Genomic DNA, 20,380 nt, shown 5'->3' with positions numbered 1-20,380 from the left:
CACCGGTTCATGTGCCTGTTACACCACTTACTAATGTTTATACTTACAGTAAAATATTTTTAAGATATCAATAGGATTTATAATTTATATTTTTTTTATTATTATTAATTTAAGTGCATTGATGCCGATTTTACAATTGTTCCTGACAGGATTCGAACTTCACACCTTAAGATTATAATTTACATTTTTTTTAGTCTATTAGCCTAGTGAGTAGTGACTATAATTTCACCTTTAAATTGAGTGGATAGTCTGGGGTTCAAAAATATATCAATATGCTACAAACTTAGATTTGCACTTGTTATCTTGTTGATATTTCTTATATTTTTACAAATGCCTTTTCAATCAATATATAAAGGCTCTTTAGTTTCTTTAGGTTTTGTTGCTTTTTCTTTTTCATTTGATAAAAGGGTTGAAAAGATAAGAGTTGAGAGTTTAATAATCTCACCCGCCAACATTTCTCACAATTAAACTATTTATATATTTATTGAAATGAAAATAAAAAAAGATAATAAGATCGTACCAAAACTCAAAACATAACAACACAATTATTGGGACGTCAAGACATTATTTATTAAATTACATTAATTTTTAACAATCACTACAAGAAAAAAGTCACTTTGCGACACTTCCATTGCGACATTTTGGTCATAACCGTCGCAATGTGTTAATTTTAGGATTTTTGTGACAGTCTATGCGACAGTTGTTGAACCGTTGCAATGTTTTGCTTTCAAAAGTGCCAATACTGTTTCCCCTTAGCGCTTATTGAATTTGTTTGGCTCCAATAATCATTATATTATAAAAAAAAATTAATTACTCGCCAAAAAAAAATACAAACAAAACATCCACTCACTGAAACAAAACAAACAGGAACACGTTCAATGTTGAAAAATCCCCAAATCCCTAATACAAACACTCTCATTATCGTTCCCGTCGAGAGAAGCGTACGAGTTCTTCATTCTTTCTCCAAACTCTTCACCTTAAATCACTCTACCTCTCCAATCCCTTTATCGTTTCCATCGAGAGAAGTGAGAAGTGTGTTTTGCAAATTCGTCCAATTTTCGTTTTCTACAAGTTCGTGTTTTCCTTTTCTTCGTTGTTCTTATTTTCGTTTCTTTTCTGACTTCGTTTGTGTTGATGACAGCATGGTTCGTTGAGAGTTGTAGCTCGAGCACAAATTGAGGGTTTAGCGTGGTTCCTAATTAGGGTTTTTGTTCTTATCTTTTATGTGTTCTTATCTTTTTTGTTTCTCTCAGATTTAGGGTTTTTGTTTCTCTTTGTCTTTGATTATGATTATGATGATTTAGGGATTTTGTATTTTAAATTGATTTTGTTATTTTCTTACTTTTTTTTCTCTTTTTTTTTATTGGACTGTTGGTAGTGATAGCAAATTCTGAGCTGTGAAGTCTAGGGTAGTAGCTGCAGAGATGAACAAGTGATTTATTGTTGCAGGTTAGTTGCTTGCCATATTTGTTATGTTGTTATGTCTTGAATGACTCATGATGTTGAACATATGCTTAGAAATTATTTTTAGGATCATAGATTTAATTTCAGTATGACTAAATTTGAATGGAATAATGTCTAATGTCTTATTTATTTAAGGATTTGTGTCTAGTAAATATACTAGTAATAGTTGATATTTGAGTGGAAAATATCATTGAAGATAGTCCTAGTTATAGATTCTCATAAAAGCTATGCTTATTGCAGGGGAGAAGTCAAATATGCTTATTGCAGGGGAGAAGTCAAATATGCTTATTGCATATGTAATTGAACTTATGTTCATAGGTTAGGTTGTCTTCTGGTGCATCTTATGTGTTAAGTTCTTAATGCAACTTACATCAAAGGAATGCACATATATCCTTCCATACATCGATCATATACTTTTCAGCAATCTAGAACATAATTTGTTTTATAAATCATTATTTTGAGTGGAGAATACTTTACATGGTCTATCTAATTGAATTAATTGTGTTTCTAGAATGAACAGAGTCATTAAGTTTCTTTTGATTGACAAGTTTTGCATCTGATTGTATAATTGCATTATGAGTTTATGTTATTGTCTTGTGTTGTTTTTTGTTATTTCAAATGTGAACATAAGGTGTGATATTGTCTTGTTTTAACAAATGGGTGAATAAGAAAATTGGACTCTGTAATTTAGGTGTTTGTCGAGGACTAATTGTTGGCAATTAGTCCATTGCACAATTGTAATTATATCATGGAATAACTTCTTTCGAGCTTCAGGTTCGTTCAATCCTTAATCCTTTTTAGATTCATCTTCAAATTCGTTCAATCCCGAAAACATATCGTAGTATGACAAGATACTGAAATATGATAAGACGTTCACATAAAATTTATTGCATATTACTAATTTTCTTTTATAAAATTTGCTTGTTTCAGGTATCACTGCTTAGGAGATATATAATTTGGATATGTAATAGTAGCAGTAGATCAAGGGAAACTGTTTACAAGTAATGAGGTATTGTGAATTCATACTTTGCCAATTTATACAAGTAATGCCAATGTATCAACTTCAGCTTGTGTAAACCATGCTGCATATGATTCTTATGAAGTTGCGAGTCACAATGCTTATTTTTGTTCATTCTCGCGAGTGCAAAGGTCTTCATATAGTAGAGCCTTTTAGGAGTTTTGGAGGAAAACAATGTTGGAGGATCACCCTTTGATTTTCATCAGACAATGATTATACTAGGAGGTATGATGTGCGTGTGCTGATGGACTTTGGGTGTAGCATCTAATTCATGATCTATAGCTATTTAAAAAGCTAAGCCAAAGTTAGAAAAAACCTAACATCATACATGATGCTATCCTCTAAGCCATAAGTAGAACGCAACCACTGCACAAACCAAAATCAAGAGCAATGCACTGCAGCCACTACAAGAACAAAAAATTCTTTAAAAAAAACCTCATCCTCTAAACATGACATAGCTGTAGAGATAAAACCACACCAGAAAAATCAACACACCCGATCCCAACAACGTGTTTTGAACCTGATAGAACCCAATAGAATTAAGCCTTAGTTAGCACATATTTTTTCTATTTGTTAGTTCTATTTGTTGGTTTGGTTGAGTTCAAGAATGATTATTAGTTAGATCATAGATGCTAGTTTATCTTTAAGAAGCTTTATGTTTTTAATCTTATTTAGTTTGTGAAGCGTCATTGAGTTGTGTTACATGTGAGGTGTGTATGGTAGTAAGATTAGTAGATAAATTTTAATGAAGTATTAAATGCATTAAGGGACTTACTAGCATGATGTAGGTATTGAATGCATTATAGGGATTGCTTTGGTATTTCTTTAGTTGATTTATATGCTAAATGGAGATAATGTATGGGTGCACCGCTATTCTGTTATGAGTTCATTTATTTGACGAGCTTAAAAAAGAGATGCTATTATGTTATGGTTGAAGCAACTATTATCTTGTGGAATTATGTCATGGACTAAGACTAAGTCAATCAGTGCAATTCCATTTGTTTTTGTTTTTCTTTTTAAGTATCCTAATATATACTTGTGTTTTTTTTTCTTCAGGTAACTAAATTAGAAGAGTCAAGAAATGGTAGACGTTCCGAGTCTAGCTAGCACTAATTAAGGATCATGAAGCAACATCACGTACCAGAGAATATTTAGTTGTTTTGTGAACTTATTTTGATGTAATGTTTTGTATGTTTAGCCATTTTACTAATGTTTATGCGTTAGTTTTTAAATGTTTGAACGACATAACTTTTTTATTCTTTTGGAGTTTCAAGTACTTGATGTATGGATGTTCTCTCTATTGAATGAATTATATAAATGAGATTAAGTTATTGATATTTGTTTGTAACTTTTATTTAAGCCATTAAAAAGAATAAAATATTTTAGTAAAAAAAAGAATAAAATATGTTTTAAATTAATATTTAAAAATAAATAAAAATTTGCGACGGTTTTATAACCGTTGCAACCTCTGCTATTAAATCCAGTGTTTTGTGGGGAAAAACGTAGGGACGGTTTGCAACCGTTGCAACATCAATTGCGACGGTTGTTACGACGGTTTTTAGAACCGTTGCAAAGTTCACTTGCGACACACAAATCAGCAACGGTTTGACAACCGTCGCAAATGTACAATTGCAACAGTTTCAACTGTCGCAAATTGCAATTTTAACCATCGCAAAGCACTTGTTTTCTTGTAGTGAATATTAATAAAGTTTTTATAAAACATTGACAAAGAAAATTCTTATTAATAATAATGGTACTATTGATCAGTGTACAACTTGAATTCAACTTCCATGAGATTATAAGTTCAACCTCTCGCCACACTAAGTTGATAACATAGTGCACTATTTGAGATTCTAACAAGGAGTTTTACCATCTGTATAATCACAATTAATACAGCATGAACAAGTGTGGCTTTTACCAGCATCTTGACAATTACAATTGTGAGTGGTGGCGCTTGCTCCATATTTAGCATTGAATACTGTAAAGCATGTAGGAGAATTTTGACAATTTCCACTCAATGTCATACTTTGGCGACAAAATTTGAAATCATCTTTTTGCACCACATCTACAACATTGTATACATCAAAACAAAATCATAAAAGTTAGATCATTAAGAATGTTAATATGATTGCATGTAATTTGCTAAAGGTACAAACAAATTTTTACATAAGAATTAAACTCTTTGAGAATAACTTACACACTTTAAGAAAGTTATCTATGAATAATAAGAACATAAAAAATTCTAATATTAAAATTAATAATGGAAAGTGATATGTTTACCTGAGCCGTAGTTGAGGTTGAAGAGAGTAAATAAAATTCCAACGGCTAAGAGAATGCTTCCTACTTTCATCATGATGATATTCTCAAATGAAACCCTAAAGATGCTGAGACAATGTGCAGCATGAGGAATTACTCTCTCTCACACATACACACAAAAATATATAGACATCGCTAACCACTCATATAGTAACTCTATATTATTTGCCAAATATAAATGTTCAGTGTATATTAGTCAATTAGTTCGGTCCACGTTTAAAAATATTTAGTAAATTTTTTATTATTATATTCTTTTGATAACATTAAATAGTAAGAAATTAAATTTTAAATATTTTAGGCCTTGATTGTAGTCCTTAAAAATATATTTCTTCGACTTTATTTTATATATAGGGTGGTACTGGTAGTCTCTTTGTTGCTCCCTTATTTACCGAAAAAAAAAAATTTCAAACCAAATAAATAATTGGAACGGAAGAGTACTAACGCGGTAAAATTTGAAAAATTTAATTTAAAATTTTATAAATTTTAATTTTTAATAAATTATTTAATAATTACCACATAATTAAAAACATTATTGTTGAACCAAAATGGATTCTAGAACAATGTCTCTAAGGTGTTTATGATAACAATGTGTAATAGAACGATTGGATACTCTGATGTATGTTCTAGTGTGCAGGACCATAGATTAAAAATTTACTTCTAAAAGTATAGTTATGCACCTAATTGTTCGTGCACATACACTCTTGTTTGTTTTGAATGATGTCAAAAATAAGATTAAAATAGATTGATTTGATTAAGACAATTTTAGAATCACAATTTTCTAAATAGGTTTTCAAAAATGCATTGAACTTAGCTTATTTTTCAAATATCAGCATTATTTAACCAATGCATACATGGTATGAACCAGTGCATGTCTTCCGGATTTCATGCACCGACTCGTGGCTCATTTGAACTGGTTCATAGCTTGGTTTCTAAAAACCCGAGACATTCTTGCACCGGTGCATGAATTAGTTCACGGGGATCTTGAACTATGCATGGCCTGCTTGCATCGATGCATAAGTTGTTCAAGATTTTATATTATTAATAATTTGTCTCTGAACAGGTTCATACTTTTCGAATGCACCGGTTCATGTGCCTGTTACACCACTTACTAATGTTTATACTTACAGTAAAATATTATTAAGATATCAATAGGATTTATAATTTATATATTTTTTATTATTATTAATTTAAGTGCATTGATGCCGATTTTACAATTGTTCCTGACAGGATTCGAACTTCACACCTTAAGATTATAATTTACATTTTTTTTAGTCAATTAGCCTAGTGAGTAGTGACTATAATTTCACCTTTAAATTGAGTGGATAGTCTGGGGTTCAAAAATATATCAATTTCCTACAAACTTAGATTTGCACTTGTTATCTTGTTGATATTTCTTATATTTTTACAAATGCCTTTTCAATCAATATATAAAGGCTCTTTAGTTTCTTTAGGTTTTGTTGCTTTTTCTTTTTCATTTGATAAAAGGGTTGAAAAGATAAGAGTTGAGAGTTTAATAATCTCACCCGCCAACATTTCTCACAATTAAACTATTTATATATTTATTGAAATGAAAATAAAAAAAGATAATAAGATCGTACCAAAACTCAAAACATAACAACACAATTATTGGGACGTCAAGACATTATTTATTAAATTACATTAATTTTTAACAATATTAATAAAGTTTTTATAAAACATTGACAAAGAAAATTCTTATTAATAATAATGGTACTATTGACCAGTGTACAACTTGAATTCAACTTCCATGAGATTATAAGTTCAACCTCTCGCAACACTAAGTTGATAACATAGTGCACTATTTGAGATTCTAACAAGGAGTTTTACCATCTGTATAATCACAATTAATACAGCATGAACAAGTGTGGCTTTTACCAGCATCTTGACAATTACAATTGTGAGTGGTGGCGCTTGCTCCATATTTAGCATTGAATACTGTAAAGCATGTAGGAGAATTTTGACAATTTCCACTCAATGTCATACTTTGGCGACAAAATTTGAAATCATCTTTTTGCACCACATCTACAACATTGTATACATCAAAACAAAATCATAAAAGTTAGATCATTAAGAATGTTAATATGATTGCATGTAATTTGCTAAAGGTACAAACAAATTTTTACATAAGAATTAAACTCTTTGAGAATAACTTACACACTTTAAGAAAGTTATCTATGAATAATAAGAACATAAAAAATTCTAATATTAAAATTAATAATGGAAAGTGATATGTTTACCTGAGCCGTAGTTGAGGTTGAAGAGAGTAAATAAAATTCCAACGGCTAAGAGAATGCTTCCTACTTTCATCATGATGATATTCTCAAATGAAACCCTAAAGATGCTGAGACAATGTGCAGCATGAGGAATTACTCTCTCTCACACATACACACAAAAATATATAGACATCGCTAACCACTCATATAGTAACTCTATATTATTTGCCAAATATAAATGTTCAGTGTATATTAGTCAATTAGTTCGGTCCACGTTTAAAAATATTTAGTAAATTTTTTATTATTATATTCTTTTGATAACATTAAATAGTAAGAAATTAAATTTTAAATATTTTAGGCCTTGATTGTAGTCCTTAAAAATATATTTCTTCGACTTTATTTTATATATAGGGTGGTACTGGTAGTCTCTTTGTTGCTCCCTTATTTACCGAAAAAAAAAAATTTCAAACCAAATAAATAATTGGAACGGAAGAGTACTAACGCGGTAAAATTTGAAAAATTTAATTTAAAATTTTATAAATTTTAATTTTTAATAAATTATTTAATAATTACCACATAATTAAAAACATTATTGTTGAACCAAAATGGATTCTAGAACAATGTCTCTAAGGTGTTTATGATAACAATGTGTAATAGAACGATTGGATACTCTGATGTATGTTCTAGTGTGCAGGACCATAGATTAAAAATTTACTTCTAAAAGTATAGTTATGCACCTAATTGTTCGTGCACATACACTCTTGTTTGTTTTGAATGATGTCAAAAATAAGATTAAAATAGATTGATTTGATTAAGACAATTTTAGAATCACAATTTTCTAAATAGGTTTTCAAAAATGCATTGAACTTAGCTTATTTTTCAAATATCAGCATTATTTAACCAATGCATACATGGTATGAACCAGTGCATGTCTTCCGGATTTCATGCACCGACTCGTGGCTCATTTGAACTGGTTCATAGCTTGGTTTCTAAAAACCCGAGACATTCTTGCACCGGTGCATGAATTAGTTCACGGGGATCTTGAACTATGCATGGCCTGCTTGCATCGATGCATAAGTTGTTCAAGATTTTATATTATTAATAATTTGTCTCTGAACAGGTTCATACTTTTCGAATGCACCGGTTCATGTGCCTGTTACACCACTTACTAATGTTTATACTTACAGTAAAATATTATTAAGATATCAATAGGATTTATAATTTATATATTTTTTATTATTATTAATTTAAGTGCATTGATGCCGATTTTACAATTGTTCCTGACAGGATTCGAACTTCACACCTTAAGATTATAATTTACATTTTTTTTAGTCAATTAGCCTAGTGAGTAGTGACTATAATTTCACCTTTAAATTGAGTGGATAGTCTGGGGTTCAAAAATATATCAATTTCCTACAAACTTAGATTTGCACTTGTTATCTTGTTGATATTTCTTATATTTTTACAAATGCCTTTTCAATCAATATATAAAGGCTCTTTAGTTTCTTTAGGTTTTGTTGCTTTTTCTTTTTCATTTGATAAAAGGGTTGAAAAGATAAGAGTTGAGAGTTTAATAATCTCACCCGCCAACATTTCTCACAATTAAACTATTTATATATTTATTGAAATGAAAATAAAAAAAGATAATAAGATCGTACCAAAACTCAAAACATAACAACACAATTATTGGGACGTCAAGACATTATTTATTAAATTACATTAATTTTTAACAATATTAATAAAGTTTTTATAAAACATTGACAAAGAAAATTCTTATTAATAATAATGGTACTATTGACCAGTGTACAACTTGAATTCAACTTCCATGAGATTATAAGTTCAACCTCTCGCAACACTAAGTTGATAACATAGTGCACTATTTGAGATTCTAACAAGGAGTTTTACCATCTGTATAATCACAATTAATACAGCATGAACAAGTGTGGCTTTTACCAGCATCTTGACAATTACAATTGTGAGTGGTGGCGCTTGCTCCATATTTAGCATTGAATACTGTAAAGCATGTAGGAGAATTTTGACAATTTCCACTCAATGTCATACTTTGGCGACAAAATTTGAAATCATCTTTTTGCACCACATCTACAACATTGTATACATCAAAACAAAATCATAAAAGTTAGATCATTAAGAATGTTAATATGATTGCATGTAATTTGCTAAAGGTACAAACAAATTTTTACATAAGAATTAAACTCTTTGAGAATAACTTACACACTTTAAGAAAGTTATCTATGAATAATAAGAACATAAAAAATTCTAATATTAAAATTAATAATGGAAAGTGATATGTTTACCTGAGCCGTAGTTGAGGTTGAAGAGAGTAAATAAAATTCCAACGGCTAAGAGAATGCTTCCTACTTTCATCATGATGATATTCTCAAATGAAACCCTAAAGATGCTGAGACAATGTGCAGCATGAGGAATTACTCTCTCTCACACATACACACAAAAATATATAGACATCGCTAACCACTCATATAGTAACTCTATATTATTTGCCAAATATAAATGTTCAGTGTATATTAGTCAATTAGTTCGGTCCACGTTTAAAAATATTTAGTAAATTTTTTATTATTATATTCTTTTGATAACATTAAATAGTAAGAAATTAAATTTTAAATATTTTAGGCCTTGATTGTAGTCCTTAAAAATATATTTCTTCGACTTTATTTTATATATAGGGTGGTACTGGTAGTCTCTTTGTTGCTCCCTTATTTACCGAAAAAAAAAAAATTTCAAACCAAATAAATAATTGGAACGGAAGAGTACTAACGCGGTAAAATTTGAAAAATTTAATTTAAAATTTTATAAATTTTAATTTTTAATAAATTATTTAATAATTACCACATAATTAAAAACATTATTGTTGAACCAAAATGGATTCTAGAACAATGTCTCTAAGGTGTTTATGATAACAATGTGTAATAGAACGATTGGATACTCTGATGTATGTTCTAGTGTGCAGGACCATAGATTAAAAATTTACTTCTAAAAGTATAGTCATGCACCTAATTGTTCGTGCACATACACTCTTGTTTGTTTTGAATGATGTCAAAAATAAGATTAAAATAGATTGATTTGATTAAGACAATTTTAGAATCACAATTTTCTAAATAGGTTTTCAAAAATGCATTGAACTTAGCTTATTTTTCAAATATCAGCATTATTTAACCAATGCATACATGGTATGAACCAGTGCATGTCTTCCGGATTTCATGCACCGACTCGTGGCTCATTTGAACTGGTTCATAGCTTGGTTTCTAAAAACCCTAGACATTCTTGCACCGGTGCATGAATTAGTTCACGGGGATCTTGAACTATGCATGGCCTGCTTGCATCGATGCATAAGTTGTTCAAGATTTTATATTATTAATAATTTGTCTCTGAACAGGTTCATACTTTTCGAATGCACCGGTTCATGTGCCTGTTACACCACTTACTAATGTTTATACTTACAGTAAAATATTATTAAGATATCAATAGGATTTATAATTTATATTTTTTTTATTATTATTAATTTAAGTGCATTGATGCCGATTTTACAATTGTTCCTGACAGGATTCGAACTTCACACCTTAAGATTATAATTTACATTTTTTTTAGTCAATTAGCCTAGTGAGTAGTGACTATAATTTCACCTTTAAATTGAGTGGATAGTCTGGGGTTCAAAAATATATCAATTTCCTACAAACTTAGATTTGCACTTGTTATCTTGTTGATATTTCTTATATTTTTACAAATGCCTTTTCAATCAATATATAAAGGCTCTTTAGTTTCTTTAGGTTTTGTTGCTTTTTCTTTTTCATTTGATAAAAGGGTTGAAAAGATAAGAGTTGAGAGTTTAATAATCTCACCCGCCAACATTTCTCACAATTAAACTATTTATATATTTATTGAAATGAAAATAAAAAAAGATAATAAGATCGTACCAAAACTCAAAACATAACAACACAATTATTGGGACGTCAAGACATTATTTATTAAATTACATTAATTTTTAACAATATTAATAAAGTTTTTATAAAACATTGACAAAGAAAATTCTTATTAATAATAATGGTACTATTGACCAGTGTACAACTTGAATTCAACTTCCATGAGATTATAAGTTCAACCTCTCGCCACACTAAGTTGATAACATAGTGCACTATTTGAGATTCTAACAAGGAGTTTTACCATCTGTATAATCACAATTAATACAGCATGAACAAGTGTGGCTTTTACCAGCATCTTGACAATTACAATTGTGAGTGGTGGCGCTTGCTCCATATTTAGCATTGAATACTGTAAAGCATGTAGGAGAATTTTGACAATTTCCACTCAATGTCATACTTTGGCGACAAAATTTGAAATCATCTTTTTGCACCACATCTACAACATTGTATACATCAAAACAAAATCATAAAAGTTAGATCATTAAGAATGTTAATATGATTGCATGTAATTTGCTAAAGGTACAAACAAATTTTTACATAAGAATTAAACTCTTTGAGAATAACTTACACACTTTAAGAAAGTTATCTATGAATAATAAGAACATAAAAAATTCTAATATTAAAATTAATAATGGAAAGTGATATGTTTACCTGAGCCGTAGTTGAGGTTGAAGAGAGTAAATAAAATTCCAACGGCTAAGAGAATGCTTCCTATTTTCATCATGATGATATTCTCAAATGAAACCCTAAAGATGCTGAGACAATGTGCAGCATGAGGAATTACTCTCTCTCACACATACACACAAAAATATATAGACATCGCTAACCACTCATATAGTAACTCTATATTATTTGCCAAATATAAATGTTCAGTGTATATTAGTCAATTAGTTCGGTCCACGTTTAAAAATATTTAGTAAATTTTTTATTATTATATTCTTTTGATAACATTAAATAGTAAGAAATTAAATTTTAAATATTTTAGGCCTTGATTGTAGTCCTTAAAAATATATTTCTTCGACTTTATTTTATATATAGGGTGGTACTGGTAGTCTCTTTGTTGCTCCCTTATTTACCGAAAAAAAAAACAATTTCAAACCAAATAAATAATTGGAATGGAAGAGTACTAACGCGGTAAAATTTGAAAAATTTAATTTAAAATTTTATAAATTTTAATTTTTAATAAATTATTTAATAATTACCACATAATTAAAAACATTATTGTTGAACCAAAATGGATTCTAGAACAATGTCTCTAAGGTGTTTATGATAACTGTTGGATATTTGAATTGGCTTAATTTTGCTAAAACAAATATACTAACAAGATGTTGGAAAACATGTTACAACATCATATCTATTCAAGGAAATCTCGCGCATTTATGAGAGCATCTGCTATATATGGAAATCCACTTAAAGAGCACGCTCAATGGAGATTTGATCTGATCAGGAGTTTTAAGGATAAGACAAACTTAATGAAATAGCTGGATGACTTATCCTATCATATAAAGTCCTTTAAACACTTTTGGAAAGTCTTGATATATCCTTAATGAAGATTGAAAAAGTATCAGATCATCCTTTATGATTCTCAAGGAGCGTCTGAGCATTTGTGAAGAAAGAGGAGCGTGCCTAATCATTATATATACGAAGACCAAGCTCAAGACTAAGTATCTCATTGAAAAATATTAGTTACACATATTGAGTCTTTGTTGAGTCTTTTATTGTTTGATTGTAATTCTTGCTTGTGGATTCTATAACACGAGTTAAGAAGTAGTTTATTATTTTAAGGTGACTCCTAAGCTTTGAAGTACAGAGTTTACCGTGTGTGATTCACTTGAAGCTTTTAAGCAAAAGTGAAGTGTTGTCTTGGCAAGTTGTCGCCACATCATTCCCCTAACATTATATAATCAACACAGGTTGTGTTGTGTGAGTGGAAGTGAGATGGGATCTCATGTCTAGGAGTTCTTAGGCAGAAGTTGCATGAGTAGTGTCGAGGTTATAAGGCGTAAACCAAGGGTTTGCTGGAGGTCTTAGTTTAACGCGTAAATCCTAGGGTTTGCTGGAGGTCTTAGTAACTAGAGCTATTAGTGGATTTCCTTCCTGGATTGGTATCCCCCAGAGTAGGCAGTTGGCTGAACTGGGTTAACAATTACTTGTGTCATTTATTCTCTGTCAGTTTTTTATATGTTATATAAGATGTGCCAACAATAGAAAACAACATTATTCACAAAGTAGTTGTTGGGACATCTTAGGCAACATCATTCTAGTGATACCAGAATTTCAATTGGCATCAGAGCAGGCACCCTGTTCTGTTATTTTGGGTGAGCTCCAGGGAGAGTACTTTCTGGTACAATGGATAAAGAAGGAGGGTCAGAGTCTAAACCCCCTTTACTGACAGGTCCTGAGAACTATGATTATTGGAAATCTCGTATGGAGGCTTTCATAAAATCAATTGACAGCAGGACATGGAAGGCTGTGTTACGTGGATGGGAACCACCAATGGTTCTTGACAAAGATGGCAATAAAACTGATGTTAAGAAGCCACATGATGAATGGACAAAAGATGAGGATGATCTGGCACTTGGCAACTCCAAAGCCTTGTATGCTATTTTCAATGGTGTGGATGCTAACATGTTCAGGCTTGTAAAGAGATGTATTACTGCTAAGCATGCCTGGGAAATTCTGAGAAAGGCTCATGAAGGAACGTCAAAAGTGAAGCTATCTAAGCTTCAGATGCTCAAAACTAATTTTGAGAATCTCAGAATGAAGGAGGAAGAAACCATTCATGACTTTCAAATGAATGTGCTTGATTTCGCAAATTCATTTGATGCGCTTGGAAAACCTATCTCAGATGAGGAGTTAGTTGGAAAAATACTCAGATCTTTGCCTAAAAGATTTGATATGAAGGTGACAGCCATTGAGGAGGCTCATGATCTCTCCAGCCTAAACTTAGATGAACTCATAGGATCTCTTCAGACCTATGAAATTGGCTTGAACAGGAGGAATGAAAAGAAAGATAAGAATCTAGCCTTTTCCTCAAAAAGCACTGCTGATGACTTACAAGTTGAATCTGAAGGAGAAGAAAGCTTAGCTGAGTCTATGGCTATGCTTGGGAGACAATTCAACAAGTTGATGAAGAAAGTAGATCAAAGATCCAAGCCAAATGGTCGATTCAACAACAACAAACAGTCCAGTTCTCAGAAAAAGGCAAATGAAGATGAAAGAGGAGTTAGATGTCATGAATGTGAAGGTTTTGGCCATATCAGACCTGAATGTCCAACCTTTCTAAAAAGGCAAAAGAAAAGTCTTGTGGTTTCATGGTCTGATACAGATTCAGAGGAGGAAGAATCTGCCAAATTTGTTAATGCTTTAACAGGGGTTTGTGTATCTGACTCAGAATCATGTGATGAGGAGGTAACTTATGAGGAACTAGCTGCTACTTATAAAGATCTTCATAATAGAAGTATAGAAGTTTGCAAAGCATTAGAGAAACAAAAGAAGATCAATGGTAAACTACAAGCTGAGAGAAATGACTTACTCATGAACATTGATAATCTCAACATTAAGGTTGAAGATCAGAGTAGTCAAATTCAACAGTTGGAAATGGAGAAGTCTAACCTCCTGTGTAAAGTTGCTGAACAGAGTGAAGAAGTAACCAAATTAAATGCTGATTTGGATCAAGTCACAAAAGTGGCTAAAATGATGACCAAAGGTACTGATGCCTTTGAGGAAATGTTACAGAGACAAAACTATGGGAAACCTAAGCCCATTGGTTTTGAACATGAAAGAGTAAAGCAGCAGATGAAGTTCAACAATGCTACTATACATACTCCAATCAGCAGCACGTTTGTATCAGGAGGATTGTCGCAACATCTGATGGGACATCCTATGCCCAGGTTCTATAACTGGACATGTCATCATTGTGGCAGGAAAGGACACATTAGGCCTTTCTGCTATAGGCTGCACGAATATCCAAGGAGAGTTCATTAAGAATTCTATACTCCTGTCATTCCTAATGTTACAACAAGACAGGAATGGAGAGAAAAGAAGAAGATCACAGGTCTAATAGCTCATACATCCTTGAGAGCTTCTTCAAGAGAAACATGGTACTTTGATAGTGGCTGTTCTAGACACATGACAGGTGTTGAACACTATCTTGAAGACTTGAAGTCATATGCTACCAGTTTTGTAACCTTTGGAGATGGAGCCAAAGGAGAGATCAAGGGAGTTGGTAAACTTGCAAACCATGGCTTACCAAAGCTAGATAATGTGCTGCTTGTAAAAGGGCTTAAAGCTAATCTAATCAGCATAAGCCAACTTTGTGATCAAGGCATGAAAATTAACTTCACAAAAGCTGAATGCCTAGTTACAAACGAGCAAGGAGAGCTGTTGATGAAATGAGTAAGGTCAAGAGACAACTGCTATCTCTGGATCCCTAAAGAAGAAGATGTACCAACATGTCTTATTAGTAAAGAAGATGAGGTAAAGTTGTGGCACCAAAAACTTGGCCACCTGCACCTCAAAGGCATGAAGAAGGCAATAGCTAAAGAGGCAATCAGAGGTCTTCCAAAACTCAAAATTGAGGAAGGAAGTATATGTGGAGAATGTCAAATAGGGAAGCAGACAAAGATGTCGCATCCAAAGTTGCAACATCTTACCACAACAAGGGTTCTAGAATTACTGCACATAGACCTGATGGGGCCAATGCAAGTGGAGAGCCTTGGAGGAAAAAGGTACGCGTTTGTCATGGTAGATGACTTTTCAAGGTTCACATGGATTGAATTTCTAAAAGACAAATCTGAAAGTTTTGATGCATTCAAAGAACCTTGTCTTCAACTCCAAAGAGAAAAGAACTCTGCTATTGTTAGGATACGAAGTGATCATGGTAAAGAGTTTGAGAATGCAAGCTTTCTTGAATTCTGCATCTCTGAAGGAATCAAGCATGAATTCTCAGCTCCAATCACACCTCAACAAAATGGTGTTGTTGAGAGGAAGAACAGGACAATACAAGAGTCAGCCAGAGTGATGTTGCATGCAAAACATCTTCCATATCAATTCTGGGCTGAGGCTATGCATACTGCTTGTTATATTCACAATCGTGTCACACTCAGAACTGGAACTTCTACTACACTATATGAACTGTGGAAAGGCAGAAAACCAACTGTCAAACACTTTCATGTGTTTGGAAGTAAGTGCTATATCCTATCTGATAGAGAGCACAGAAGAAAAATGGATCCTAAAAGTGAAGAAGGATTGTTTCTTGGATACTCAACAAACAGCAGGGCCTACAGAGTTTACAACCAGAGAACTAAGGTAGTAGTAGAATCTATCAATGTTGTGATAGATGATTTAACACCTGCTAAAACATCTGATACTGAAGATGATGTTGCAACAACTTTGCCAACATCTGAAGAAGCTGTAGCAGAAAAGGAATCAGATTCAGATGATGAATCAACCATTCCTACACCTCGTCCTGTGAGTAAAGTTCCTTCAATAAGAATACAGAAGAACCATCCCAAGGATCTCATCATAGGAAATCCTAACCAGGGAATTGCTACAAGAAGGACAAATGAAGTGGTTACTAATTCATGTTTTGTCTCAAAGGTTGAGCCTAAAAATGTAAAAGAGGCTCTCACTGATGAGTTCTGGATAGAAGCCATGCAAGATGAGTTAACTCAGTTTAGAAGAAGTGATGTGTGGGATCTTGTTCCTAGACCCAATGGTGTTAATGTCATAGGCACAAAATGGGTGTACAAGAACAAGTCAGATGAAAATGGTGTTGTAACAAGAAACAAGGCAAGATTAGTGGCTCAAGGGTATACTTAGGTTGAAGGTCTTGATTTTGATGAAACATTTGCGCCAGTAGCAAGACTGGAATCTATTAGGCTACTTCTTGGTATAGCATGCATCTTCAAATTTAAGTTGTACCAAATGGATGTCAAGAGTGCCTTTCTTAATGGGTACTTACATGAAGAAGTTTATGTGGAGCAGCCAAAAGGTTTTGTAGATCCTGCTAATCCTGATCATGTGTACAAGCTGAAGAAGGCTCTTTATGGCCTGAAACAGGCTCCAAGGGCCTGGTACGAAAGGCTGACAAATTTTCTTGTTAGTCAAGGATACAGAAAAGGAGGCCATGACAAAACCTTGTTCGTTAAAGAACAAGAAGAGAAGCTGATGATTACCCAGATTTATGTTGATGACATAGTATTTGGTGGAATGTCTGAAAAGATGGTGCAACATTTTGTACAACAAATGCAATCAGAGTTTGAAATGAGTTTGGTAGGTGAGCTGACATATTTCCTTGGTCTGCAAGTCAAACAAATGGAAGACACCATATTTGTTTCTCAAAGCAAGTATGCGAAGAATATGATCAAGAAGTTTGGAATGGACACTGCAGCACACAAAAGAACTCCAGCTGCTACACATCTGAAGCTAACCAAAGATGAGAATGGCATTGATGTTGATCAAAGCCTATACAGGAGCATGATTGGCAGTCTCTTGTATCTTACAGCTAGTAGACCAGACATCACCTTTGCTGTGGGTGTTTGTGCAAGATATCAAGCCAAGCCAAAGATGAGCCACCTTGTACAAGTCAAAAGGATTCTGAAGTATATAAAGGGCACCAGTGATTATGGGATTCTGTACTCCCAGACAAAGAATTCTACTTTGGTAGGGTATTGTGATGCAGATTGGGCTGGAAGTGCTGATGATAGGAAGAGTACCTCAGGAGGATGCTTCTTTTTGGGTGACAACTTGATCTCATGGTTCAGCAAGAAGCAAAATTGTGTGTCTCTATCCACTGCAGAGGCTGAATACATAGCTGCAGGTAGTAGTTGTTCACAGTTGATGTGGATGAAACAGATGCTGAAAGAATATAATGTCGACCAAGATGTCATGACATTACATTGTGACAACTTGAGTGCAATCAATATATCAAAGAATCTGTTGGAACAAAATTGGTTTAAAAATGTTAGCCCCTAAATCTATAAAGGTTTTGATGATAACAAAGTATTAATAAACAATTGGAAGGACTACAAATTTATTTTAAGTGCGCAGATATAAGCATCAGATAAGCTCTGAGTGAAGCTCAGAGGATGTGAATTCAGAAGTTCACAAGCGCTCAGAAGATGTTGGACTTCAGAAGTTACAACCTTCAGATGATGAAGTCTTCAGAACTTCTTGAGTGACTAAAGCTTCATCAACCTCTGAAGATCTTTTTGAAAGCTGTGAAGATTCCCTTTGCAAGTCAACTCTTCTACCAATGAAGAAAAGGACCTTTCAAGCCTGATCAGTTCAGCTACTCTCGTTTTGTCTGTCCTCACTTGAGAACGTGGGTCTTCAGACTTGTTAGCTGAATAAGGAAAGTCTACTCTGCAATAGTCAAAGTATCTGAAACTCTTACTCAGTTTAGATACAAACAAACTGCATCAAGACAGACTGCTTGAAGACAAAAGATTATCAACTCCAACGGTTCTTTTTGCAACGACTCTTTTCTGGTGGTATATATACTAGAAGGATCAGTTGCATTAATAACAACAATTATTAAGGATTGAACGTGCGCTGAACAAACTCTGAATTCTGTGTATACAAGCTCTGAACCTCTTATCAAGTGTTTTTTGCACTTTAGTCAAATACTCTGTACTCTTTGTATTTGCTCTCTTAGGTTCTTCTAAGAGCATCTGTATACTTTCATATACTTTACTATTACTTGAGGAAACTTAAGCTTGTGTGCTTAAGTGTGAAGTCTTAAGCTTGTGTGCTTGAGCATTGTTGTGAAGTCTCTTGCTTGTGTGCTTGAGCAGGTGTAATCTTGTGTGATTATAGTGAAATCCCTTGGAAGTGCAAGGGGACTGGACTACTCTCGTTTTGTGAGAGGAACCAGTATAAATTGCCTGTGTACTTTCTCTCTCTATCTTGTTATTATTTGTGTTATTTATCCGCTGCTAACTTAGTTGAGTTAAGAACCTGGAAAAGTTTTAACTTAGCTAAAACACAATTCAACCCCCCCCCCCCCCTTCTTGTGTTTTCACACCTTCAATTGGTATCTAGAGCTCTGGTCTGTTACTTTCACTTAACAGTGAGACAGTAAAGATCTTGTGAGAACACTATGTCTGGAGGAGACGATAGTAGTACTAGAACTACCGGTGAAGCCAGTGAGGCCAGTGGTGCTGGTGGTGGTCCTAGAAATGCTTTTGGTTTTGACTATTTAAGTAATGAATCACATGAACATAGTGGCAATAGAAAAGCTCCTATATTCAATGGTGATGCATCTTTATTTGAGTGGTGGAAGGAAAGACTGTATAGCAATATTACTGCTATTGATCATGAGTTGTGGGATTTGGTTGAGCTGGGAGTAACTTTTGAAAACTTAAATGAACATGGAAGATTGTCCATTGAGCATAGAAAGTTACTCACACCAGCTAACTTAAAAACCTACACTAAGCATCATAGAGTAAAGGACATTGTTGTTGGTGCTATTAGACATGAGGATTATGTCAGAATAGAGAACAAGTCTACTGCTAAATCTATGTTTGACTCTATGTGTGCTACCTATGATGGTAATGAAAAGGTTCAAGAGGCTAAGGCTAGTCTCTTGATAAGGCAATATGAACTATTCACTATGCAACAAGATGAAAACATTGAGACTATGTTTACAAGGTTTCAAATCCTTGTATCTGGTCTTAAAGCTCTTAAGAGAAGTTATTCCACCTATGACCATGTTCAGAAGATTCTGAGAAGTCTTCCTATTGCTTGGAGACCTAAGGTCACTGCAATAGAGGAAGCTCAAAATCTCAAGACTCTGAGTCTTGAGGCTCTGATAAATCTCAGAAGCCATGAGATGGTTCTGAATGCTGATTCAGAAGCTAAGAAGAAGTCCAAGTCTGTGGTTTTACAGTCAACTAGGACTCCTTCTAAAGCTCTTAAGACTCAGTTTCTTGACATTGAAGAGGAATCTTCTGCAGATGGTCAAGAGGAGGAAATGGGTGAAGATGAGTTTGCTTTATTCACCAAGTTTCAGCAATGGAACAGATTTAACAAAAGAAATTTCAGAGGTAACAGCTCCAGAAATTTTGTCAGCAAAAAGGATGATCAGAAGAACTGCTTCAACTGTAAGAAGCCATGACACTTTATTGCTGATTGTCCAGAAATGTCTGCTAAAGACAAAAGCAAAAGATACAGCTCAAAGAAGCAACAATTCAAGAGCAAATTGAAAAAGAGTCTGATGGCTACTTTTGAAGAGCTATCATCTGAGGAAGAAGTTGAGGAAGAAGAAGAGGCAAATCTAGCCCTGATGGCTTCAACTGACTCAGATGCAGACTCAGAAGATGAATCAGAATCAGATTCAGAAGTAATTGATGAGGTATTTTCTGACTGCTCTAAATCTCAACTTATAACTG

The 20,380-nt window shown here is 33.2% G+C and overlaps 2 long non-coding RNA genes across 12 annotated transcripts; one reads left to right on the top strand and one right to left on the bottom strand.

Annotated features, from left to right (window-relative positions):
• The first annotated feature begins 826 nt into the window (after positions 1-826).
• LOC123903075 lies at positions 827-3,811 on the top strand. Of its 11 annotated transcripts, none has more exons than XR_006807804.1 (4): positions 827-1,204; positions 1,379-1,449; positions 1,705-2,473; positions 3,539-3,811. It is a non-coding gene; the product is annotated as an uncharacterized LOC123903075 (long non-coding RNA). The 11 variants fall into 11 exon arrangements; XR_006807810.1 differs by having other exon boundaries at positions 827-1,449; positions 2,156-2,238; positions 2,409-2,473; XR_006807806.1 differs by having other exon boundaries at positions 827-1,449; positions 1,705-1,782; positions 2,156-2,473.
• A 7,267-nt stretch (positions 3,812-11,078) lies between these two features.
• Positions 11,079-11,697, bottom strand: LOC123902580. The gene is made up of 2 exons (XR_006807665.1): positions 11,637-11,697; positions 11,079-11,421 (listed from the first exon to the last, which is right to left on the bottom strand). It is a non-coding gene; the product is annotated as an uncharacterized LOC123902580 (long non-coding RNA).
• Positions 11,698-20,380: the final 8,683 nt, after the last annotated feature.

The sequence above is a fragment of the Trifolium pratense genome, linkage group LG1 (genome assembly GCF_020283565.1).
Source record: "Trifolium pratense cultivar HEN17-A07 linkage group LG1, ARS_RC_1.1, whole genome shotgun sequence".
NCBI lineage: Eukaryota > Viridiplantae > Streptophyta > Magnoliopsida > Fabales > Fabaceae > Trifolium > Trifolium pratense.
This window is presented reverse-complemented; position numbering and strand designations above follow the sequence as displayed.